We start from the raw sequence: 26186 nt of genomic DNA, 5'->3' as shown, positions 1-26186 counted from the left end.
CCTCAGCATGATAAATGCTAGACTGTATCCTAATTGCTATGCATATGAAGGTAAAGGTAAAAGACCCCTGGACGTTTAAGTCCAGTCAAACTTGACAATGGGTGCGACGCTCATCTTCAGGCCAAGGGAGCAGGCATTTGTCTACAGACAGCTTTCTAGGTCATGTGGCCAGCATGACTAAAATGTTTCTGGTGCAATGGAACACTGTGACGAGTGCCAGAGCGCATGGAAACACTGTTTATCTTCCTACCACAGTGGTATCTATTTATCTACTCACATTGGTATGCTTTTGAACTAGGTTGGCAGGAGCTGGGACAGAACAACAGGAGCTCACCCCGTTACATGGATTCGGAATCGCTGACCTTCAGATTGACATGCCCAAGAGGCTCAGTAGTTTCTACAGTTAAGAGAAAAAATGCTCAATGACCATGTATTGAAAGAACCACTTTCAGGTAGCACAGAAAGGAGGGGGGTCACACACATATCCATTTTGCTGTACTCCTTGGGTTCAAAGATGGTTTACCACAACCAGTCTATAACACTGTGACCCATCCTCTGTAGCACAACAAGGCTACAATACAGCACAGGAAGAAGTTCTTCAATTGCAACCCTCCCCACTTGTCCCAGCTGCATCCTTCCCACCTTAACACAGAGTAAGAGAATGTGGCTTGTCCAATTCTATGTTGTACCTATTTATCTATGAGTAAGTCACTTCAGCACAGTGGAATTTTCTTCCAAGTAAACAGAGCAACCAGTAATGACATCTTTTTCCTACTAAGTTGCATTTTACTTTTCATATCGACATGTGAAGATTTCCAAGTACCTCTTTCAGAATTCAAGTCGCTGTTGGAGTGTCTCAAAGTGATTTGTAATCACCAACTTTATTTGGAAATAGTGAGAATTTTTCAGTATGTTTCCCAGTGTAAAATGTTTAAGAAGGGACAAAAATCTGCTTTGTTAAGCAGGAGTGTTTCTTTAGAGGAATTACTAGTAACATTGCATTAAACACAATCCATATCTATCCTGTCATTTCTCCCCCATCCAGCTTTGGTCTGAACTGAGAAAAAGCAGGACCTAGCTGCATTTTAAGCCAGTAGTGTGTTCAAGTCTAAATCTATGTAGAAAATTCTTGAACAAGATGATCAAATGAGTTTGATATTTCCTGATACAAATCAAAAGCTGAGAGAAAATTAGTGGAAACAAACCAAGTAATTACTAGATGCCTAAGAGGCCTGCTGCTTCCTATGTGTTTGTATGCAATGTCGGCTTTTGATGGGAGCAGTTTAAGTCTGCTCTGAAAATGGCCTTGGGTAACTCCATCACTAAATAAACACAATCAATAAACCCATTTACCTGAGATTATGGAGGAATTGCAGTTTCCAGTTGGGTATATGTCATTTCTGCTCTGAGCAGAGCCCTCACAACTCTCATTTTAGACATGGAGTTCTAGAGACTCATTGGGAATCCTGTAAGTTAGGTGGAAAGGACCATGGATGAGGACTAGTTTGGAGAAGGTGGGAGCTGGGGTTTTTGAGAAAAAGAGGAATATAATGGATGAAACTTTTGGCTAGAGATGTGGGTTTAGACAGTGAGGAAAAGGTTTACAGGAATGTGTTTATTTTTATGCATGGAACTTGAGGTAAAACATGAGGTAAAACAGGATTTTATTGTGGGGGTTGGTGTTAAGGAGGATAGGGGATCCAACTCTGACTACAGGTGCTTCCAGACTGTCAATATTTTCAGATGGGATTAAATCACACACCAGCAAATTCACATTGCATGATTAAAGTTCATTAGTGTTCTTGTTCAACAAACCTGCTCCCCACCCCCCAAAAAAACACATCAGACTTTTTGAGATAAGTAAAGTTATGGGGAAATGCACTGAAAAGTGTAGGATAACATTTGCTTGATGCAGTTATAGTCTAACCTCCCTATAAAGCAGATGAAGATGAATGCCTAATTAATAGCCAATGTTATCTAATCTGTCCAGAAACAAATCAGGATGAATGCTCAATAAAAAGGTCTGCTGGAAGTCACCTAGGATACAGTAAGCTGGGGAAAGAGAGGAAGGTGAAGGAAGCCTTAAGAACACCCAGTGCCACACAAAAAGGAAGCCCTCCCCACAACTAGCCCCCTTTCAAGTAATCCGTAGTTTAGTTTCTGGGCAGAACTTCTTTGTACATGTTCATTGTGCTGAAGGCTTTCTGGAGGCACACATAATGAGGAAGAAATGTGGGGTTAAGTACATTTTATTCCCTACTTCTTTGTCAGTGCGGTAGGTAGGGATTCAATGGTGGTTTCAGAAAGTGATAAGATCCTCCACTAATCGTGTGTAAAAAGATCACAAACTTACAAACAGGCTGGTTTCAGATCCTAGCTAAATGGCTCTTCAAAAGGAGCCTGGATTCACTGTCTTCTGTTCAGCAGTATTCCATTTAATGAGTTCTAGGCTCTTACATTTTGTACCTATTCAACACTTTTCAACTTGAGAGGGAAAACTGGGTAGAACCCTCTAACAATGTGGCCCCTGCAGGAGGCACAGTAATCTTGCTGTATTTTTAAAAGAACAAAAGAATCAAAGTGGTTTTGGGATATATGTTATGCTTCCTAATTTGGAGATCATAAGATGCTTTCAGCTATTATGGCTCTTTAAGATTCCTTTTCACCATTCTTCTGAGTCTCCCATCTTGATTTGTTCACAGTTCGTTATTCACTCTGCCCTATTTATTATTGCAGCTTTGAGTTTTAATTTTTTAGTATTTAGAATCTATCTCTTGTATCTTATTAAGTAAAACATTATGTGTGGTGATTTTTACAAATGTAAATGGTTGGTTAAGGCCAGTGCTTTGTTTTCTGGGGGTATGCATACCCCTAAACATTTTGTGAATCTTTGTACTTCAGTCCATTTACTGTATTTATTTTTCCTGATCTCAACTCTAAAATGGTGATTTTCTTGAGTCAAAAGGAGAGTCTCCCTAAACATTTTTTTTGAAGAAAAAAAAGCTCTACTTAAGGCATAGACTTTTTCAAATACTTCTCTACCTGCCCTCTACCCTCCCAAATAATGTCATGGCTGTAACCTGCCTGCTGAGGAATTTGGAACTCTTATTTCGAAGTGAACCAGTGATACGTGCATTTATTAAATAGTGTTCTAATAGCAGCACAAGAACAGTTTGTCCTCAGAGTGCATGTAGCTCTTGCCCTTCTGGGTTTTCCTGTTTATTCTCAATGAAGTGTACCTTCCTTCATGGGCAAAGCAATGCAGAAATGGCTCACCATTAAGGCAGCAGCAAGAAGAAGAAGAAGAAGAAGAAGAAGAAGAAGAAGAAGAAGAAGATATCACTTTATCACTTTATCACTTTATCACTACCCGAAGGAGTCTCAAAGCGGCTAACATTCTCCTTTCCCTTCCTCCCCCACAACAAACCCTCTGTGAGGTGAGTGGGGCTGAGAGACTTCAAAGAAGTGTGACTGGCCCAAGGTCACCCAGCGGCTGCATGTGGAGGAGCGGAGACGCGAACCCGGTTCACCAGATTACGAGTCTATCGCTCTTAACCACTACACCACACTGGCTGGCAAAGTTAGAGTTAAGTTGTACTAGTCATTCCCTTGCTTTAATAGAAATATATATGTTAGGGAGGGTGTTTATCAGCAGGTTGCTATCCTTAAGCATATCAACATCATACAGTTGGTAAACGCAAAGGTTCCTGGCACTAGCAATTTTTTAAAATACAAAAAATGCAAGTATTGTACAATACTATTAAATACTGATTCATAAAAGATGTAGCTGCAGAGAACCAAGTAATTCAGCAAATTTGATTTTTGACACCAATATTGCAGCTCCACTGATACAAACAATTTTCCTGATGTCAAGTTCTATCCAATTTTACCTGGTTTGCTTTCCACTGATGGTGAACAATCAGGAGTTAGAAACACAAGCTTCTGTACAAGCTAACCAGAGGTGACTGCACTTGCTGCAACTCATTTTGGCTTGACTCAGAAGTAAAGCCAGTCATTTATGAAAACTTTGGGAGTAACTTAAAATCTCTCTAAAAGCTCTCCTCCCTGACACCCCCTCATTCTCCTTCAGGCCTTCCATAGCTGAATATCAGAGGCATGCAAGGGGAGAGAAAGAGAGAGGAGATATCCCTCCCTCGCATCCTCACATGCTGATACTCATTGCATTGGCAGGTCTGCTGATCCATGAGGCAACTCCTCAGGAGAACTCCCACAGATCATCAGGCTGACTGTGTGCCAAAGTACCAGGTGGTGGCTTAAGAAAAATCTCCCTCTTTTCCTCTCCCCACATATGCTGCTGCTAGGAGAACTTTGCCAGCATGCCTAAAGCTGGTATGAATTGCAAAATGCTCTTATATGTATCAGTATGCATATGCATTGGATGTTGGGTCAAGTTTGTAATTTTTAACAGGGGAAAATAATGGTTGATATTTGGGGAACAGACTCTACTTCTGCCTTGTACCCGGTGTGCTGTCTTGGCTCAGAAGGGACTGCAGTAGATGGGAAAGCTGCTGAACATTTTTCAGGACCTCAGGACCTGCACAGGACCCACCACCATTACACTGCTACCATTTCCACTTTTTCAGAGTACACAAAATGGTCAGATATAGCCAAATAATTCTCATTTTGCTTGCCCCACCTCTTCCTGGCTAGGAGACCCCCAATTCAGGGTGCCATGCCCAAGGCCTTTCAGATTCTAGAGCTCAAACTATCTTGGCCAAATGACTGGTGTACATCGAGTCCAGAGTTCTGTCTCCAGCAGACTAGGATGATAATGATAATGTTCTACTTTCTTCCCCTCTCATAGATAAGGAGTACATTTCTCTGAATATGAAGTTCCCACTTGTTTGTCATTGACAAGAGGGGCTGCCCAGGCAGCTAGGGGCTTTGTGTTCTAGTTCACACAGAATAGTTTTCTATTTGAATGCTTATCCAATACAACTCCAGTTTAAATAAAAAGAACCATAAGAAGGGAGAGTAGGAGCTTTGAAATTGCCCATCAGCTGTTGCCATCTGAGCAGCAGACTATGCAGGTATATAAGTCGGTGGATCATTATTTCTAGTGGTAAGGTGTATTGTATTTCTATGTATTATATAGCAATTGTTTCTATGTTTGCATCTTTATATGTAAATCAGCACATGCAAATGTTATGTCCTTTTTTAGCCTATGTGGCATTTATTCTTTTTTGGTTATGCATAAGAGGTCACCCTAAGCAGAGCTTTGGGTAGATGGAGCCAAATGACCCTCTGACCAAACAGAACACGCATTTGAATAAACCCAATTATTAAGGTGTTATTTTGTATACACTGCTTTGAAATTACTGTAAACTTCAGTACATAGCTGATAGTATCATAGTGTACTAGGGTATATTAACCCTATTAATTTTTTAGTTCAAAGTGTGATATTTATTCAGTGAAGCCAAGAAAGAGATCCAAAGATTGGCAAATTCTACCCTTGTTTTCAGTAATAATGTATATTGTGTCAAGGAATATATTTTCAAGCAGGATTTGCAGGTGACTAAATTATAGGGGACATTTTGTAAGCAAATACATACACTTATCAGGCAAACTGTATATGTCACAGTGCCAAATGTAACAACTGAAACATATCAAACTTGGCAAAAGCTATCATTTGGGTAAGCCAGGAGAGTATAGATGCTTGACAATGAAACCTCTATGATACAAACACCAAGAATCTGCAGGAACTGGAAGCCTGCTATATTTCATAATTTTAAGATTTGTTTGAGTGATTCTGGTAAACATTTTAAAAATGATTCACTCAATATGTCAATAAGATGTTAAGGAAACCATACAAACTTGCTGTCAAACAATATTATCAGAGGTCAGGAAGTTACCGTATGTTTTTTGTTTATTTATTTAACAGAATTTGTATACTGCTTAATTGTAAATTCCTTCTAAATGGTTGACATAAAACATAGGTAGTGAATTTTCTGTTTGACACCAAGAGTGACATTCAACTAAGTGACATTAAAATTTATTCAGATTTGGACACACTTAAGTTAATCAACATTACTAAGTTAGTTCCATTAATTTCAATGAGGCTATTCTGAGTAAAACATTATGAGGTGAGCAGTGTTACACAGTGAACACAACAGGACCAGCCCTACCATTGGGAAAATGAGGCAGCATCCTAAGGTAGTAAATGTTAGCAGGAAGGAAGTGAGGTTTGGGAGCACAGAGTGATCTGTACAATTTGCAATGAGGTTCTGTCTTGCACCCACTAAACTATGCTCCTGCCTTTATGTGTAGCAGAGTACACTGTCCTGTTCCCAGTGTTGAAGAAATTCAGCTGTCTGTCCATCTCACTTCTCTACATGGAATGGATGTGGGGAGTATTTCCTATTTTGGCTTAAGCCAGCCTTGAAGAATTAGAAACAGCTTCTCTAATACATCGAAGACATATAGACATATAGTAGACAGAAGAAAGAGCAATATTTGCTGCAGCTTAGAAACAGTTGATTGTTTAACCCATGTATCAGCCTCAAGGATTCAACTGAAGTTGTTGCAAAGCTTCCACAGATCACTGCATGTAAGGCTACATAAAATCTCAATTGGCCTAAAATTGATTTTGCTTGTGTAGGAGTTCCATACAGCTGCTATCTAATCTAAAAGTTGTTTACTGTGCCTTTGGGGTATTCGCAGCAGTACAATTTGCATTGCTTTTAACATTCAAATTCAACCTCACTTTAATACTGTAGTTGATCACAACTCAAAAGTTTATTGTTGGAATTGCAAGGTTGGACCTGTATTTATGATATTCATAGGGCTTCTTCATTAGGGAAATACGGACATGCCTCAATCCATTCTGGCATTCCTATTCCATTGCAATTGCTTTATTTTGCCCAAATCTGCTTTCCATTTTGTCTTCCACTTCTGTGAATATATATGAATTCTTATGTATCTCTTCATGTGTAGTAGCCTTTCATATCAACAGATATTTACCTTCCCTTCCAAGTATAATGAATTAGTGAAGTGGCTATTGGTCCACCACAAAGCCAGCTGCAATTCTATGCATGTCTACCAAGTCCCATTGCTCCCAAGTAAGTGGGGCTAAGATTTCAGTCTATCTTGCTAGCTTGCAATTTAGTATATACTTGTCATAAACTAGTGTATTTTTCATCTTTAGTATATTTTTCATCTTTGTTGGAAGCCGCCCAGAGTGGGTGGGGTACAAATAATAAATTATTATTATTATTATTATTATTATTATTATTATTATTATCATCATCATCATCATCATCATCATCATCCTGTCTCTTTCCCCTCACTTCAGGGACATCAGGAAGGAACAGTTTGATACCTTTCAATATTTTGCTCTTTGTGTCCTGGATTGTATGAATTCTTACTGCAACTTAACTACATACAAGTTATTTTTAAAACAGCAACATTTTATTTTGTAAATGTAAATTGTATTCAGAAAATCATCCTGTTAGTGTGTTTGAAACAAAATGCTCAAGCTGATTTCCATGTGAAAAGAACAGTAAGGAACAATGCATTCCATTGGTTCTTAAAACTAACAATAGAAAGCAGATTAAAACTGCAAACTTAACCTCACTTTTCTGGGAGTAAACCCCACTGAATTACTTCTGAGTTCAAAACAAAGCAAAACAAAACAAAAACTTTCCCAAAGTCAACAAACAATAATTCAGGAAAAATAAAAAACAACGAATCTTATATTGAAACAGTGGTAATTATACAACAATAAATATAAAATTGACATACATTACAAAGCAATTTACATGTCTGTTTATGTATAATGTGCACTTGTGGGTTTTTTAAAACTTTCGTACAGAACGAAGGCGAAAATCATTTATAGCAAGTGTTTGTGCCGTGATGGGGATTCAGTGGGTGGATAGAAGGAAACCCGCTTCATAGTCCATTTTCAATGGATTCCTCCAGCATCCTGATCCTTAATCCAGTTATTTGTTAAAGCACAGAGCCTTTAAACTTGATCTAGGCTGGTGCTTGAATATCAAATTTTCCCACTTGAAACAGATTTAATTGCACTTGCATCACGATGATGTTGAAAGTATAGGATGAGGTATTTGAAATAAATAAATAAATAAATAAATATGAAACCATTATGGATTGGATACAATCCTGCACATTCTTAAATACTTGCAAGGCCCAGTCTCAGAACAATGAGAAATTGAGTGTTATATAGTAAAGGCACCACCAGTACAACATATTTATATTCCTTTCTTCCATCTTCCTTCTTGCAGTGTCCTTTCCACCTTAATTGCCTACCTGCTTTGGTATCATGGTGGATCTGTCAGCTTCTTGCATTCTCAGTCTTCCTGGTCCTAAATTTGCTGTCACTGCTTTGACATCAGTTGACCTGAAGCAGATCTGAGGTGTTATGTCTGCTCAGGCTATCATTGGAAGGCATCATTTAGCTGATTGGTTTAGGATAAACAAGAGAAACTTAATATGAGGGATTCCAGTCCCTAATATTAGGGGCAAAAACAGCAATATTTCAAAACAGTGCCATTGCGGTGTTTGAGCACTTTGAGTTTAGCATGTGGAATTAGGGAAAAAGTGTTGAATTTATGAGCCCTGAGTGAACAAGGAATCAGGTGCTTTTATAATTTAACATGCCTTTTGATCTGTGCATATATCACATTATCTTTTTCTAAATTTAATTCTCACAAATATGCTACAGTTTGGGCTATGGGAAAAGTTTAATTAGAAACATGTTGCACAGATTAACTAAACTATGTTAATCCTTAACTGATGAACATTATAAGTGGTTAAATACAGAGAGGAAAGTTATCAGAATGTCTGTATACGGCTTCCTAGAGGATAATTGGGTTCAGAGCCAAGTTTATGGAATTATACTTGATTTTTTCTTACTGAACAATATGGAAGCATTTAGTAGAGATACCTGGCCTTGAATTGAAGAAATGATGGTGCACCATTAGTATTATGTGTTTATTTTATTTATAGTAATATCAAGCCTTTCTTCCATCATGGAATCCAAGGCAGTCTACATATGGTTCCCAGGTGGTTACCCATCCAGGCACTGACCAGACACAGGCCTGCTTAGCTTTAGTATTGTGATGGCCTGATGTTCCTGTAGTTAAGTATGCAAAGAGAGGAGCCCAGGTATCCTCCAAGTCTGCTTTTCACACATTCACTCCCAATCAAAACAGAATGAAAATATTGACTGTTACATGACACACTGGCTCCGTTGTGAGGCTGTAGAACTAGTTACACATTCAAAGAGCTTATTCCAACAACTTGTAAGAATAAGCCCATAGAAAAGCCAATTAAATCACATTTTTGTACCCAGTTAGATGTGTATTGGTACTATCTGGATTCCATACACTGAAATGTGCCACTCAGTAAACATTTTAAAAAGTAATTTAGCCCAAATCTGATTCTTCAGTTTCATAAAGAGGAAGCATGTATGTATAAGTCTGTGGAAAGATCCCTACCAATGTATTATGGGTAGGTAACTTAATTTCATCCACTGCCCTTCCCTGTTTATTTATTCTGTGTGGGAATACATGACTAAACAGCACAGGCTAATATTTTGATCTATCTCTGAGTTTCAGTTTTCATAGACCTTGTAGAATGATAGTGTTAACTGATGAATCCATTAGAACAACCACAGCATAGGCTGTGTTTAGATAACTCAGTGAGCCATGAACCATTGTTTTCCATGAGCAAGCAGTGTGCTGCAAAATCGCTCCTGCTCTGCTCCTCTCTTAAAGCGAGTGGGAGCAACAAACCAGGAACCATGACCCCCAAACCAGTACCTGAAGTTGGGAAGCCAACACACATTGGCTTCAGATAGGGGTTTATTTGGAAACAGCCTACAAGCACTTGTTTGGATGTCATGGTGAGTCAAGGCTTCTGGCTTATTCCTCCCACTAGGGGAACAGCGTAGCAAGAGCAGTTTGACAACATGCCCTAGCACACTGCTTTTCATGGAAGTAAGATCTATGGTTTATTCTGTTGTCCAGACACTGACATATCTTTCAGAAGGAGTGTAAGGCATATCAGTCAAACATTATTGTTATATTTGTAAGCAGGAATGGACTATTTGAATTAAAGTTGGCTCCCTCCCAGCTTTCAGAATGGATAGGATCAATTCTATCCTGTTCCATTTCCAGACACATTTTGAATAGAAAATCCTTACCACCTGCTTCCCCCATAAACACATATTTAAAATGTATTTAGAAGTATTTATGAGTGGTCTGGGGACACGGGTGGTGCTGTGGGTTAAACCGATCAGAAGGTCGGCAGTTCGAATCCCCGCAATGGGGTGAGCTCCCGTTGCTCGGTCCCTGCTCCTGCCCACCTAGCAGTTCGAAAGCACGTCAAAGTGCAAGTAGATAAATAGGTACCACTCTGGCAGGAAGGTAAATGGCTTTTCCGTGCACTGCTCTGGTTCTCCAGAAGCGGCTTAGTCATGCTGGCCACATGACCCAGAAGATGTACGCCGGCTCCCTCGGCCAATAAATCGAGATGGGCGCCGCAACCCCAGAGTCGGTCACAACTGGACCTAATTGTCAGGGGTCCCTTTACCTTTTTATGAGTGGTCTGAGGATTGCATGCTGCCTTTCCCACTCCCTCCGCTCCCCATTTTTTTCCATTAGAAGCTTCAGAAAAGGTTAAGGGACGTGTAGATCAGAGGATAGAACACACAGTTTGCATTCATTAGGTCCCAGATTCAATCCTTGGCATCTCCAGGGAAGCTGAATGACATCTGCCTGAAATCCTGTAGATCTGCTGCCACAGCTAGCTGGACCAGTGGTTTGACTCAGGTAGTTTCCTATGTTCCCGTCTTTACCATACTGTGTTATAGCAATCTTCACTTGAAAGTACAAAAACTTCATAGTGCTTTGATAAAGAATCTACAATAGAGATATAGCAGCCACGGCAATTGAACATGAATGCAGTCATTTATTTCTATCATCTTGCATGATCAAAGGAAGATATTGTATTCAAATATTTAATATCTCTGGATTCATTTCATATTCTTGGCATGTCTCCACACCAAGACAAAAATGGGGCAGGTTCTTATCAGAGATGTTTGCAGATGACATAACTCTCTCTCTCTATATATATTCCATTTAATAATATACATTCACATCATTATTATCCACTTTACCTCCCTGGCTCTTTAGAGCCTATCGACTTCCTTCCCTACCACCTCATGGCTTTCAAAAGTAACCTTTATATCATTGCATTTTGTACATTTTCCAATTCTAATTACACTCATTACAAAATAGCTCAAGATTTAAATACATATAGAAAGGTAGAAAACTTCTCATTACAAATCTTCAGACAACCCTGCTAGTGATGTTAATTGCTTACAGTAATCTTTCATATATCGTATAAATTTATTCCAGTCCTTTAGTAATACTTGATCATGCTGGTTTCAGATTTTTCCTGTCAGCTTCGCCAGTTCTGCAAAGTCCATCATCTTCACCTGCCACTCTTCTTTCGTTGGTACTTCTTTTTGTTTCAATTTTTGGGCTAAAAGAATTCTTACCGCAGTTGTTGCATACATAAACATTATTTTATCCTCCCTTGGTATCTCTTCACCCACTATACCCAATAAAAAAGCTTCTGGTTTTTTAACAAAAGTATTTTTAAATACAGTGGTACCTCGGGTTACATACGCTTCAGGTTACATACGCTAGGTTACAGACTCCGCTAGCCCAGAAATGGTGCTTCAGGTTAAGAACTTTGCTTCAGGATGAGAACAGAAATCGTGCTCCGGCGGCGCGGCAGCAGCAGGAGGCCCCATTAGCTAAAGTGGTGCTTCAGGTTAAGAACAATTTCAGGTTAAGAATGGACCTCTGGAACGAATTAAGTACTTAACCCGAGGTACCTCTGTATTTTCTTTAACTCATTATATACCATTTCCCAGGAAGCCTTTACCTCTTCACCACATGTGGTAGAAGATCCCTTCCCTTTCTTTACATTTCCAACACTTATTGGTTCTTATACTGGTTCTTATATTGTATGTTTAGCAAGTTTAGCTGGTGTTAAATACCATCTATACATCATTTTCTTTAAGTGCACTTCATGGAGTAAGCAGATGACACAGTCTTGACAGTGCACTTCAAGAAAGCTCTACAGAGACTCAACGACTGTTTTGCCCAAGTCTGCATGGAGTTTGACTTCACCATCAGCCTCACAAAGACCTAACATCTTTGGTCAGGATGTCACCAAGAATCCACAACATTGGACTGGTGGCCACCTGCTTGAGGTGGTAGACAATTTTGTCTACCTGGTCTCCACCATAACAAGCAACCTTTCCATTGACACTGAGCTGGACAAGAGTATTTGTAAAGCAATTGCAGTAGTGACTCACCTCTCCAAAGGGGTATGGGAGAATGTGATGCTAATGACTAATACCAAGATGAAGGTCTACGAAGCTTGAGTGTTAAGCACACTGCTTTATGGAAGTGAGTCATGGCAACTTGCACCCACCAGGAGCAAAACCTCAGCAAGATTTTGGGCATCACATGGCAGGACAGTCTCAAACAAAGATGTGCTTTTCCAAGCCCACATTCCCAGCATGTTAGCACTTCTGTCTCAGTGACGTCTATGCTGGCTTCATCTTGTGCATATAGTGGAAGATAGCAGGAGCGACAAGGCATGTCTACGGCAGGTATGGCCAAACTTGGCCCTCCATCTGTTTTGGGACTACAACTCCTATCATCCCTAGCTAACAGGACCAGTTGTCAAGGATGATGGGAATTGTAGTCCCTAAATATCTGGAGGGCCAAGTTTGGCCATGCCTGCTCTATGGGGAGCTGGCTTAAGGCACCAGGCCTTTTGGCAGACCAACTCTGCATTATAAATATGTCTTTTTTATTTATGCAATCTGCCCAGAGAACTTGGCTGTATGGGTGATTTATAAATTTAATATATCATTATTATCATCTGACTATGTTACCTGTTTCTCTTCCTCTGAACCAGTATGTGGGAAACTGCTACTGATAGCTTTTGAGGTTATGTAAATAAATCTAAGATGAAACAAGTAAACTGTTTTTATCTATGGAAGAGTGATTATCTAAGTCTTCTGAATGATATCTCATATGCTATCTAGGGCAATCCAGAATTCATTGAACAGGGAAGACATAGATTTACTTATTATAATTTCAAAGTACACAGGAATGAGATTCTAAAATTATTTTTGTTGGCCAGAAGGAGCCTTTGTGAATATATAACTTTGTTTATTTGGAGTATTTTAGCAATGCCCCATTTTAAAAAAAATAATCCTAATTCAGTAATTAATTTAGTATCTTGTACAGGACAGTATCAGTGCTTGAAAGCCAAGTCATTTAGCTGATGATGTTGTCAAATATGCCTGTTTCTATTACTCCAGGGATTTTCAATTGCGTGTTAGTGGGAGAAGGCAGCTCTGCACATCTGATATTTGAGATTGTCTCCAGACGAGACTTTAAAAACTGCTTCACACTTTTGGCTATTCAAGTTTTTACTGAAAACTTTTCTAAATGTCTGTGGTATATTTGCCACAATCATGGCATCAATGAAAGCCAACTGCACTTTGTACACCAGCAGCCTGTCATCTTGTTTACTTTTTCTTAATAGCACAATAAAACTTACTTCTATTGAGCATTTGAGCCAATGATATTATAGCAAGTAGTCTGTTGCTGTTAATAACTTTGATATTCTACTTGGACAATAATGGAATAACTGAGTTTTAGATTTGATTGGATCAGTCTTTCAGTATAAATTTGATTTACTCAGCAGCAGACCTCAGAGTGTTCAGGAAGGTCAGAGACAATCAATTCAATAATTTGCTTGTTTGATCTGCATACACCTTTTATGGTTCTTGACCACATGTGTGTTTCATTCAAAAAATTACTTCATAAACAAATTTACTACAAACTTTCATTTACCAATATAGGATCAAATACTAGTTACATATTCTTCTTCAGGTATTCTCCATTTTATTTATGTTTCACAACAACATATCTGTTTCCTTAAAGCCAAGTTTTTGTCTGAATTATAGGAACTCAGTTTTCCAGACTTTAAATAATATCTTTCAAAAATATTGTCAAGTTAATATTTTTGATTTGATCCAATATCTTTTGTAATAATTTTCATATTTCACACTAAGCAACAGGAAGGAGTAGGTCAGCGAGGTAAAAACAGTACACATTTAAAGGAGAAATTACCATATAATGGTAGAATTCTTAACCTTATAGAAAGCTGGAAATGATCGTGTCAAAAATGTGCCTTGCATTCAGCAAAGCTTGAATTAATCGACTCTGAGAAATGCTAGATAGAATGGAGCCCAAGATGAGTAGCAGTTCCTGAAGAAAGAGTTAGTAATGGCACAATATTAAACTATTCAAATGAGAGGGAAAATGGAAGAAATTTGTAAAAGTGTGGCTGTGGAGTCACATGGATTACTATATCTGCTTTGGGGCACTGCATCTTAAGAAAAATGTGGACAATCTGTAACAGTTTCTGAGGAGAGCAACAAAGACTATCTGACGTGTGGAAAACAGGCCCTATGAGGAAAGACAGAAAGAGCAAGATAAGTTTACCCTGCAGAAGAGCAGATGGAACCAGGCAGGAGAGCACCCTTCAAATACCTAAAGGGCTGCCGCATAGGAGAAAGACTTGATCTTTGCTACCCCAGAGGCCTGGAAGGAATCCAAAGATGCTCTTCAGGCTGATCCCCTAAACTCGTAACAACGTGAGCAGTTTGGCAATTGAAGCAATTCCCTGAACCTTATCTCTTCCTTGCTGGAGGGCTTCATGCAGAGTCAGGACAGCCACCTGTTGAGTATGTTCTAGCTCTGAATTTTCCTGGATTTGAGCAGGGATATGGGCCAAATAATGTAGAAGCCCCCTCCAACTCAGTAAGACTGTAGTCTTTAGGAAATCAGTGAAACCCACTTCATACCAGCAGACCAATGAAAAGCTATGGTGCTCCAGGCTGCCTGTGCTTTCCTGTTTTTTGGTTATGGGGGAGTAAATGGTCAATAGGGGATTTTATCACCATTGACTTATTGATTTTTATTCTTTGTAAGCTGCCCTGGTGGCTTTTTAAATCCATGTTTGGAAGGGTATGCATTTCAAAAAGAAATCAATCTAAAACACAATGCCTTCATTTAATCCATTTGCCTATGAGAGGTGCAATCTGAGAGCAAAATATTACAGTTAAAGAGAGGGCCTTTACTTAGCTAAAACAAGTGTCATAAATGAGAGCCAAAAGAGAAAGAGAGAGTTAAGGCTGTGGTTCATTTGAAAAGCAGTGAATATACAGTGGTACCTCGGGCTACATACGCTTCAGGTTACAGACTCCTTTAACCCAGAAATACTACCTTGGGTTAAGAACTTTGCTTCAGGATGAGAACAGAAATCGTGCTCCAGCGGCGCGGCAACAGGGGGAGGCCCCGTTAGCTAAAGTGGTGCTTCAGTTAAGAACAGTTTCAGGTTAAGAACGGACCTCCAGAACGAATTAAGTACTTAACCCAAGGTACCACTATATAGTTGATAATAGTAAGACAAATATTCCAGTGTAACATGTCTATTTCAGTATAATGTGGTGATCTGTTGTGGAGCAGCCCCATCAAAGAAGGTAACAGTGCCTAGACAGAGCCCGTTGCTGGTTGCCAAGGGTCCTCAAGACCCCAAAAATCTAGGTCTGCCACTATGTTTGTCACAATTATTGCTGTTTCTATTCTGCTACAGTTCATCTTTTACTAAAGCCTACATTGTTGGTCTTGCTATCTGCTGTGGCTGAAAATAATGTAATTTCAACAGAATGGACGTGGGTGGCGCTGTGGGTTAAACCACAGAGCCTAGGACTTGCCGATCAGAAGGTTGGCGGTTTTAATCCCCGTGACGGTCTCTGTGCAAGTAGATAAATAGATACCGCTCCGGCGGGAAGGTAAACGGCGTTTCTGTGCGCTGCTCTGGTTCACCAGAAGTGGCTTAGTCATGCGGGCCACATGACCCGGAAGCTGTACGCCGGCTCCCTTGGCCAATAAAGCGAGATGAGCACCCCAGAGTCCATCACGATTGGACCTAATGGTCAGGGGTCCCTTTACCTAATTTTAACAGAAAGGAAACATCAAGAACAATGTAACTGTGTAATGTTTGCAGACCAGAAGAACAATAGTGAAATACTGCTCTTATTCATTTGCGTGATTTCCACTCCTAACATCTGATAAATGTGTGAATTGTGGCAATTTTCACTCCCTTCCCCATTTCCGACAGAATCCTCTGACATCCCTACAAGGAGGGTTGCAGGGTTAAGAGTGGGGGCAAAGGAAGCCTAGTTCCACAAGCTTACTTCTGATCATGGGATCCAAACTGTAGCATTTACATTGTCTCTAATGGAGTAATGTGAGAAAATGTGCTTGAAGATTATCTTTGAGCAGTGGTTCATGTTGGCTTGTGTTTTTATTAATTTCCCCTGCCTTAGAAATCTTATGGAACATTGGAAAAAGTAAGCAAAACAAAAAGAGTGAATGCAATTTAAATCTTATTGTTTAGTTGTACTTTGTTTCCCGTGTATTCATATTTAAAAATATTAGTGAACATAAATGTCACTTGTACCAAAATACTCCCCCCCTGTATATTTTGGTTCAGTTTAGTTAGCTAAAATTGCTTTGATATTAATTTCCATTGTTTCTGAAATATGCAGATTGAAAACAGTTTTTTTCATTGTACTCATTAGTAACATTTATATGCAATGCCTATCTTTTCTTTGAAGAGCTACAATTCACTTCATTTGAGAACCTGTCTATCCAAAAGTTAGGCTCTATATATTGCACATAAATGTACTTTCAAGCCATATTTTTAGAAAAAGGTCATGGCTCTTATAATTCATGAATTGTTTCAGTTTAAAGACAAAATTAGGGGAGAAAACCAGTTCCCAGAAACCAAATTCTCGCTTGGGGCCAAAATAGATATTTGAATCACAGCATTGTAGAGTTGAAAGGGACCCCAAGGGTCATCTAGTCTAACCCCCTGCAGTGTAGGAATCTCAACTAGATCATACATGACAGATGGGCATCTAACCTCTGCTTATAAGGTTTCAAGGAAGCAAAGTACACCACCTTTTTTCCATTTGTGATCTTGAGAGGCATGTTCATTTGCACAACCCAAGGTAACATAATATCATATACAATAGGATTTAATTTCTGAAGGTTCCATGAGATCTTGAAAATACTGCACTTAAGGGGCATTGATCTTAAGGGGGCCCTTGAATCTCCCCTGCAAACCTCAGCGATATCCTTTTCTTAAAAAAAATTATCAGGGAAAACAGAACAAATTCTGGAAGTTAAAGAAAATTAGTAACACATATTCTCATTAATATAATGTCCCAGTATGGAAGACCAAAGCCCCAAAGTGGTGAGATGTCTGGTTGTATGTAAGGAGTGGAGTGCATCCTTATATGGAAAAGAGATGGTTTGAACTCACATAGCCGGTCAAGAACATTTATTACTGACCAGGGGTTTAAACTCACATTTAGATAAATACAACAGGGAGTTTAAAAAAGCAGGGGTGAGGAACTTGTGACTTCAGATTTTGTGACATTACAGCTCTCATCTTCTCTCACCTTTGGATAGGCTGGCTGGGCCGGTGGGAGTAAGTTCCTCTGAGTTCATTTGGGAATGGTGTAAGCCTGTAATAGGCATGTTTAGGACTGCATTCTTAAATAGAGTTGCATGAACACATTTCAGAATTCCTTGAGCCACAACTGGCAGAAAAACACAATCCTGATTTATATTTTGTTTAATGCAATGTCAAAATTAACCAATCTGATTATGAGAGTGCTTTCTACTGATGCATACCTGTGTGATATGAAAAATCTGGTCTCTCTTTATATTCAGGCATTGCCTCACTCTGGGGAGAAAAGGTAGGTTTTCATGTTCTGTTGTTTATTTCCGTTTTCCTTTTGTGTTGATTTATCAAAGTATGAAGTGGAGGTTATTCCTGCGACTAGGGAGATGGAGAGGGCCTTGCCTGTGGGAAGGCTATTTCAAATAAAAATGGATGTGTGCGAAAGTGCATCAAAAAAAGCCTAAAGTAAAGTTTCAGAAGTGATAAGGTGCTTTCTTACTGATTTTAGCTGCACATCAAAACCAAGGCACCCCTGCTGTCCCACAATGGCATTGCAGTAGAATACAACTGAGGGAGAAGGTATGCATTCTTTTGTCAAAAGGTAACTCTGTAGCATATGCAAGCAATTCTTAAACATTTTGTGATCTGAGAAGAAGGGATATGTTAATTGGCTGTCCTGTTGTATGGAGATTCTTTGAATGTGCTCTTTCTCTGTGAAAAATGAGAATGAGTCAAACAACTTGGGGGGGGGGATAAAAACTTGTTCACATAGGGTGTTTCTTTTCTTTTCTTTTCTTTTGCATAAGAACCTAGAGGTATAGGCACCTTCTGAGATTCTTAGACTGCGCCATTGCTGAGATGTGCAAGTCCTACCTTAATATCAGAAGCAGCCAGGAAAGACGTATGAGCCAGTTGCACCTCATTTCTTCATACTGTACGAGCCAGCCCTAGGACTCAGAGAAACATTCACATCTATTCCAGTACACATGATTGATTTAAACGAGTGTTTGTTAGGCAAAATATGACATTTTGAAGCAAGTTGTCTTGGGAGAGCTAAGGAAAGAGTGAGTGCTTTGTGAAAACGAAGTGAGTGAAAATATTCAGTTAACGTCGTGCTGAAAGAAAACATATTGAAAGGAATGCAGAATGGCTCCGCTAACTAGTGCGCCATTGCCATTGGGATAGTGCGAGAGGCTACGTGATGGACTACTGGTGGACTTCCATTTTATTAACAAAAAATGAGCAGTATACTAGAGATTAAAGGTACCGCTAGCACTGGCTTTGCTCCTGGAATAACAGGTGGCAGCTCTGCCCAATAGTTCTTATCATTTATGTAAACAATGAGGTCTGGCCACCATCCTTCATGTTTTTGTATTCCCAACAACAGACTCCTGTAATGCACTCCGAGTGGGGGCTGCTTCTGAAGAGTGTTCAGAAGATATTGCTTCTGCAGAATACTCCACCCACTTACTGATAAGAATTGTTGAGAACATACAGGGCTTGCTTTGCATTAGCTGTTCTATGAATTTTCAGTACAGCCCTAATCCCCTAAATCATCTGGACCATCATATTTTAGAGAATATCTCTTCATATATAAAGGTGTTTACGCACTAAGGAAGTGTCCTGATCAGTATTTGGCATCTATCGGGCAAAAGAACTTACAGCCAAGATATGGAGCCTTTTTTCTTTGAGCGAGTTAATTGAAATGCATTTGCATTGCTTTCTTTGAGGCTACCTTAATGTTGCTGTTTAACTGCGAGAGATGGAAATGGCTTGGGATTTATAAACACAGATGAATGGAATAATAGGTGTCAACTAAAAATAGATAGAGAATACTTTAAGGATCTCTGCCCACTTCAAGAGCATAAAATGTGAGTAGAAACAACCGTACTTCAGGTGGTCCACAAGCTAGAAATTCATTTACATTTCAGTGCAGTAGGTGAATGGTTGGTCTACACATACATAATGCAAGAGGAGTTCTTTAGATATAGTAAATGCAGGAGAGAGAATCTAGTGGTATGATTGGTGAGAGGCAACCTGTGAATGTAAGAGAAGGACGGAAGGAAGGCACGCAAGACCGAGTGGGAAGGCATGCTTGGTGAAGAAAAATTATGAGAAAATGTTTAGTAAGGCAAATGGAGAAATTAAAGAATATGACCTGTGATTTGGGAAACTGGTTGAAATAGTGCCAGTGGTGTAAACAATGGAGAGAGAATCTCGTAATATGATCATGATAGTACTACTTACCATGTTTTACATAATGTATGCAGTGTAGAACTTTTATATATTTATATATATAAAAGTAGAAGGATCTAATGCAGCCTTTGAACACAATGTACATATAAGATTCTCTCTCACCTAGAACAGACTTCCTAATGAGGTTTACCTGGCACCACCCTAGTGATTTTCCCAGCGGCAGGTGATGAAGGCCTTGCTGCTCACACAGGCCTTTTAAATAACCTTTAAAAACTGAGAGGCCCAGACTTTAAAATCTGTATTTTGATTTTGAAGGTGGTGAGCTTTGTTTTTGTTGTACTTCCAACAGCTTTCGAGGTTATGGTTTTATATCTTGCTTTGTATCTAAATTGTTTTGACACTTATTTATCATAAGTGTCAAAACACTTTGGATTCAGCTGTATAGCTGCAAATAAAATGTTTCAAGTGTGTTTTAAGTGCAATATACAATGTGACACTAGATGCCGATGGTGAGCCTTATGAAAAATTCAATGTATTTTAAAAAACACTTTAAAAGAAGCATTTTCAGAATGTTTTTTATCTGTGTAGTTTCCACCTTTGTTTGGGTGTGGCATAGTCAAATGCCATCATTATTTTAAACTGAATGAATAAATAAATATTAATTTGAACATACTGGGTGTAGGAGAAGTTCAAGCTGCATAACCAGAAATTCTGAATTAGTCTGTTATAGCTAAATTATTCCCCCCTACACTCTATTTGCCAAAAGGATGTCCAACAATCTCATTCCATCTTCTTGTCTGTATTCAACTTCGGTTATGTTCCCAACTGTATCCAAGCCCTAAAGACAATAGCTTGATTGAAGTGCAGGGTATGGTAAATTAAGTAAGTAAGTATTCGTAAATATAACTATGGAAATTAATGGGATGCTTTCAGTCTGCTGGTCTCTGAACCTTTCCAAACAGACCTCTTATAGGTGTGTTCCAGCATTTTTGGTTGCAAAACTGCAGTGAACCTTCCATACTACTGTTGTTGTTGACAACAACCTGACTTATGTCTATAGCCAATCAAGATTTCTCAATTAGCATAAGGATAGTACAGTGGTACCTCGGGTACCTTCAGGTTACATACGCTTCAGGTTACACACTCTGCTAACCCAGAAATAGTGCTTCAGGTTAAGAACTTTGCTTCAGGATGAGAACAGAAATTGTGCTCTGGCGGCGCAGGAGGCCCCATTACCTAAAGCGGTGCTTCAGGTTAAGAACAGTTTCAGGTTAAGAACAGACCTTCAGAACGAATTAAGTACTTAACCCGAGGTACCGCTGTATCAACCAATGTATTTCTGTTTACAAATGCTTTGAACCAGATGTTCAGATGTTAAAGGAGCCAGAAATATGCACCCAAAGACTGAAATAATCAGTTCCAATGAACTGTAGTACATGCTCACTTAATTTATAATAGAATAAAGACAGTGCTGGGCTGGGAGCCAGACTTCCCATTTTCAAAACCAGTGCTTGGCTGTTATGCTCAAGCAGCAGCAGATTATTAGTCCAGTTCCGTAGAGCCTCTGTGAAGTTTAACTCCTGCATTCTTAAAACACTGCAACTTTTGCAGCCTGATCCTATGCAAAGTTAGGCATGCATATAAATCCATTTAAATCAGTATGTTTTAACTGAAACCAAAATTTCCAAAGGCTTGCACCTGTAGTTAAATTGACTCGTCTGCACTGAGAAACTTGTTCTAAATATAAATTAATTCTGCTGTTTCTGCACAGGGGCATATGCTACTTGAAAACAAGAACTAAGCAAATAGTTGAGAGAAAGAAATTCTGCACCAGTTTCAACTTCTGAAATATTTTTTGAAAAATTGTTAATGAAGTCAACATTTGAAAAAGACTGCTGGTCCAGTATCATGCAATTTTATGTATTTGCAGAAAGTATTACAGAAGAGGCATTGCTTTTCCAAATGTTCTTCATCTACCTTCCTTTTTCTCTAGCGTATATCAGACTTGTGCAAGGTAAGGTGATTCAATCAGTTATCATGATATGTATGTTGATTTGATCACATTGCTAAAAGCAGTGCTTCATATGAATATGTTTTCAGATATATATTTAGTTTAGTTTTTTTGTTTTTTTAAATAGCAGGCGTTAAGGATTTGCAATGAGGCATGCAACCTTTCACAAATGAGACCAACAGTAGTAGATCAGACTAAGCTTCCATCTAGTCCAGCATTCCCTTTCTTACAGTGCACAGACAGATGTTTCTTGGAATCCCATAAGCAGGGCATGAAGTAGTAGCCCTTCCCTCACTGTCGCTCCATGAATCCTCCACAAATTTGTTTAATACCCTTTTAAAGCCATGTAAGGCAGTGGCCACTATTACAAGTTTGTGGCTGTAACTTCCATAAATTAATTATGTGTTATGTGAAGAAGTACTTTCTTTTGTTTGTCCTGAATCCTGCTGGCCTGCTGCCAATCCATTTCATCAAGTGGATACAAATTCGAAGAGGGAAAACGCACACACACTTTATGCTTATTTTTCAGAGCATCTGCGTTCACAGATCTGTGGGCGCATGCTTGGAAGGTAAGATTAATGCTGGGGCATATTTGCCAGTACGCATTATGAAAGGCATCCAAATATCTGTAAATTTGATGTTTAATTTAGTTCCTCTTCTCGGTCTGTGATGTTGCATAAGCTTCTCATGTAAAGCAAGCTGCCAAACCCTGGCAATCTAACCCTTTACTGAAAAGTCTGCTGTGACAATGCTGTTTCTGCTCGCGGTTTCTTTTAGTGTTTGGGGAAGACTCTGCAGTTACTAATAATAATTAAACTCACTCTGCATATGCTCCAGTGCACTTTATTGTTATTCAGTCATTACTTCTGTTGAAAAATTATTCTTTTCTAGCCACATATTTCTTTGTCTCATATTACTCAGTTTAAGTGTGACCAGTGTTGTCTTATACAATGTAACGTGCATGCATGTGTATTTACATTTACTTCCCTTGTCTTTTAATCTGTGCCTCACCTCACAGTTTCTGTTACCTGGTCCTATCTCATTGCATTCTCCTATAGTTCAGGCTAGATTGTGGTCACCTTATCAGTATCCGCCAAATCCCTAGCCTGACCTACACACGTCTAGAAATGTCCTTCTTTAAATCTATAATGCACACTTGATCATATGATCAAGGTCTGTTCTTCCTTCCAAAACAGGGAAGAGAAACAAAAAGTCTCAAAGAATATATATGAAAAAGAGCTGTGGAGGCTATTCTGCTTTGAAGAATGAAACATAGGCATATTAACACATAATATGCTAACTAATATGCCCATTCTAATGATTAACAGACAATAACACAAGTTTTCAAACAAGGGGATATTATTTCATGATTCAGCCTTTTGCCCTATTATTATACTTCTGTACTCTGCAATATTTTATTGAGTGCATCCTATGCGATATGTTTAGAAGGCTGATAGACCCTGTTTTTAAGTTTTCTATCTCGGATTAAATTGATTCTTTAAATAAACTGAGAGACAGGCACATTTTCCCTCACCAAGTGGACTTCCTAGTTGTTTATAAAAGATTTAGCCTTCAAGTTTCTTCCATCTGCACAGCTATCTTTACTAATAGTGATTCCCCCCCCCCCACCCCCCAAAATGCAAAGAAATTTGATTGGGCATCAAATATTCATCTATGGGAAATTAACAATGTAGAGAAATTACAGGCTAGCCCAGCTAGTGGAACAAATACCTGCCAAGAGATTTTTAAATGTTGTACTTCCCATACATTTTGCACGATGTTTAATTGTTAATTATCTTGCAAAATACAAAGGAGGTTTAACTTTTTTAAAAAGTTAATGTATGTGCAGCAGAATTCTGCAGGAAGTACAATTCTAAATGAAGAAGAATATACGTTTTGGTCAAAGGTAATCTCTTCTGGATGGCCTGGATTTGAATAACCTTGATACAGTGATGAGAAATGATTGCTTTTCTTTCTTTCTTTCACTGACAGAAAACATTATACTACAGCGATATAACAATGGAAAGAGATCCTGGGTGTAAAAATTCTCTATGGCATGGGCAGACTAATATGTGCATAGCACATTCCTACAAATAATTCCATCTACATACCACTCATGTGCAAAGCAAGCACTCTGGTAACAGGTGGTGGTAACAAACATCTCCCATAAGGCTCTCTAAAATGTGGGCGAGTACTAAAGGAATGCACAAGCTTGTCATAAAGATAGGTCTTCAACTAACCATCTCCCAGATAGGCTGTGTGTTCTCAGATCGTATTGCATCCTACAAAGTGCAATGCCTTAAGTTCAGAAAAGGACCCAACTTTTATTAACAGGATTAGTATGCTATGAGATATGGTCCTGTAAGTATGCTACCCAATGCTGGCATAACTCACTTTATTGTGCTTTGCTTTATTATTGCATTTCGCAGATATTGCTCCTTATAAGGATGTGGGTGCAAGTACCCTGGCTGCTTCCAGGGGAAGGAAGCTACCTGCCACAGGAGTGGAGTTGGCTAGGGTTGGAGCTGGGTTTTCCCTCTTCCGCCCAGCAGCAAAGGGTTCCGGGCTTATTAGACTACACTAGTGGTGGCCAAACTTGGCTCTCCAGCTGTTTTGGGACTACAGTTCCCATCATCCCTGACCACTGGTCCTGTTAGCTAGGGATGATGGGAGTTGCAGTCCAAAAACAGCTGGAGGGCCAAGTTTGGCCACCACTGCACTACACAGTGTAGTGTAAATATCTCTGAAGTGTGCCTGTATATTAGATGTTTAAAGTTTCTTGCTCAGCTGAAATTCTTACAGTAAAAGAAAAATAATGAGAAATTATTGTATGTCACATATCAAAATTCCCCTCGCCACATTTTTGTCAGCTCAATTTTCTTAAGAGAGAGAGAGAGGTATATATGTATTTAAATACATACCATCTGATTGTACTACCCATATGCCAAATTCACACAACAAGGGACCAGTCTCACCACTGCCAACCTTTGCAGGAGGTGAGTCTGAAGAGCTAAGACAGATAATAGTGGCGAGAGTTGATGTACCAGGCTTGAAGATGTGGACAAGGCGCTTGGATTGGTCAGGGTGATCACTTGTGCTCCAGACCCTTGCTTCTCTTGGTTGATAAAAACCAGCAGAGAGGGTACAGCTAGCTGGGCCAAGTAGGTGATCGATGCCTCTTTACGAGAGGCGGTGGTCCCTGCCTGTTTGAAGGAGACAGTGGTAAAACCATTACTTAAAAACCTTCCCCAGATTTAGAAAACCTAGCTAACAACTGGCCAGTTGCTAATCTCCCTTTCCAGAGTAAGGTTCTGTAGCAAGAGTTTGCAGACCAGATCCAGGTGCTTTTGGAAGAAACTGATTTTCTGGATCCATTTCAATTGGGGTTTAGGCCCAGTTTTGGCACAGAAACTGCTCCCGTCAGCCTGTATGATGACCTCTGTTGAGAGAGAGAGAAGAGAAATCTGTTAATTCTTCTTGACTCTCAGCAGCTTTCAATACCATCGGCCATGGTATCCTTCTGGAGTGACTGTCCAAACTAGGCACTGCTTTGCGGTGGTTCCAGTTCTACTTGGATGGTTGTTCCCAGAAGATGTTGCTTGGGAAATGCTTTTCAGCCCCGTGGAACCTTCAATGTGTTATACATAGGGCTGTCTCTGAAGATGCTTTGGAAACTTCAGCTAGTGCAAAATTCAGTGGCCAGGTTGCTCACTGGAGCAAGACAGTATGAGCATATTACACTGATTCTGGTCCGATTGCACTGGCTACCAATTAGTTTCCATGCCCAATTCAAAGTGCTGGTTTTGACCTATAAAGCCTTAAATGGCTCAGGACCTCAATACCTCAAGGACTGCCTCTTTCCATATGAACCTACCCAGACCCTGAGATCATCTTCTGAGGCCCTTCTTCATGTGCCCCCTCCTTGAGAGGTCTGGAGGGTTGCAACCCGAGAACGGGCCTTCTCTGCAGTGGCTCCCCATCTGTGGAATGCTCTCCCCAGGGAAGTTTGCCTGGTGCCTCCATTATACACCTTTAGGCACCTGGCAAAAATGTTCCTTTTTAACCAGATCTTTGGTTGATTGACATCCTATGCCCTTTTAAAATGTGTTTATTTGGGGGAGGGGGTGGTTACTGGGTTGTTTTTATTTTGATTATGTATTTTGTGGTTTTATATTTTGATTTTATTCTGTGAACTGCCCTGAGACCCCCAGGTATAGGGCAGTATATTAATATTAACAACAACAACAACAACAACAACCCCACCACCACAAAAGTAAAAACCAATGAATTGCTGGGTAAAGATGGCATTCACAGGAGACAGGAGACATCTCAAGGAACTCAGATGTGAAATTGCTGATCTTCT

At 39.4% G+C, this 26186-nt stretch overlaps 1 protein-coding gene across 6 annotated transcripts in view; it reads left to right on the top strand.

Annotated features, from left to right (window-relative positions):
- Window positions 1-26186, top strand: part of CHRM3 (cholinergic receptor muscarinic 3) — a 226495-nt gene that overhangs the window by 78098 nt on the left and 122211 nt on the right. Inside the window, exon 3 of one of the 6 annotated variants that reach the window (XM_083432207.1) lies at window positions 21743-21826. The exons of the other annotated variants lie outside the window; for them this stretch is intronic. The gene's annotated coding sequence lies outside the window, so the exon portion shown is untranslated. The remainder of the gene's footprint in view (window positions 1-21742; window positions 21827-26186) is intronic. 6 annotated transcript variants of the gene reach the window in all.

The sequence above is a fragment of the Podarcis tiliguerta genome (assembly GCF_965153285.1).
Source record: "Podarcis tiliguerta genome assembly, chromosome: 3".
Classification (NCBI taxonomy): domain Eukaryota; kingdom Metazoa; phylum Chordata; class Lepidosauria; order Squamata; family Lacertidae; genus Podarcis; species Podarcis tiliguerta.
Note: the sequence above shows the minus strand (reverse complement) of the source record. Positions and strands in the feature narration are given on the sequence as shown.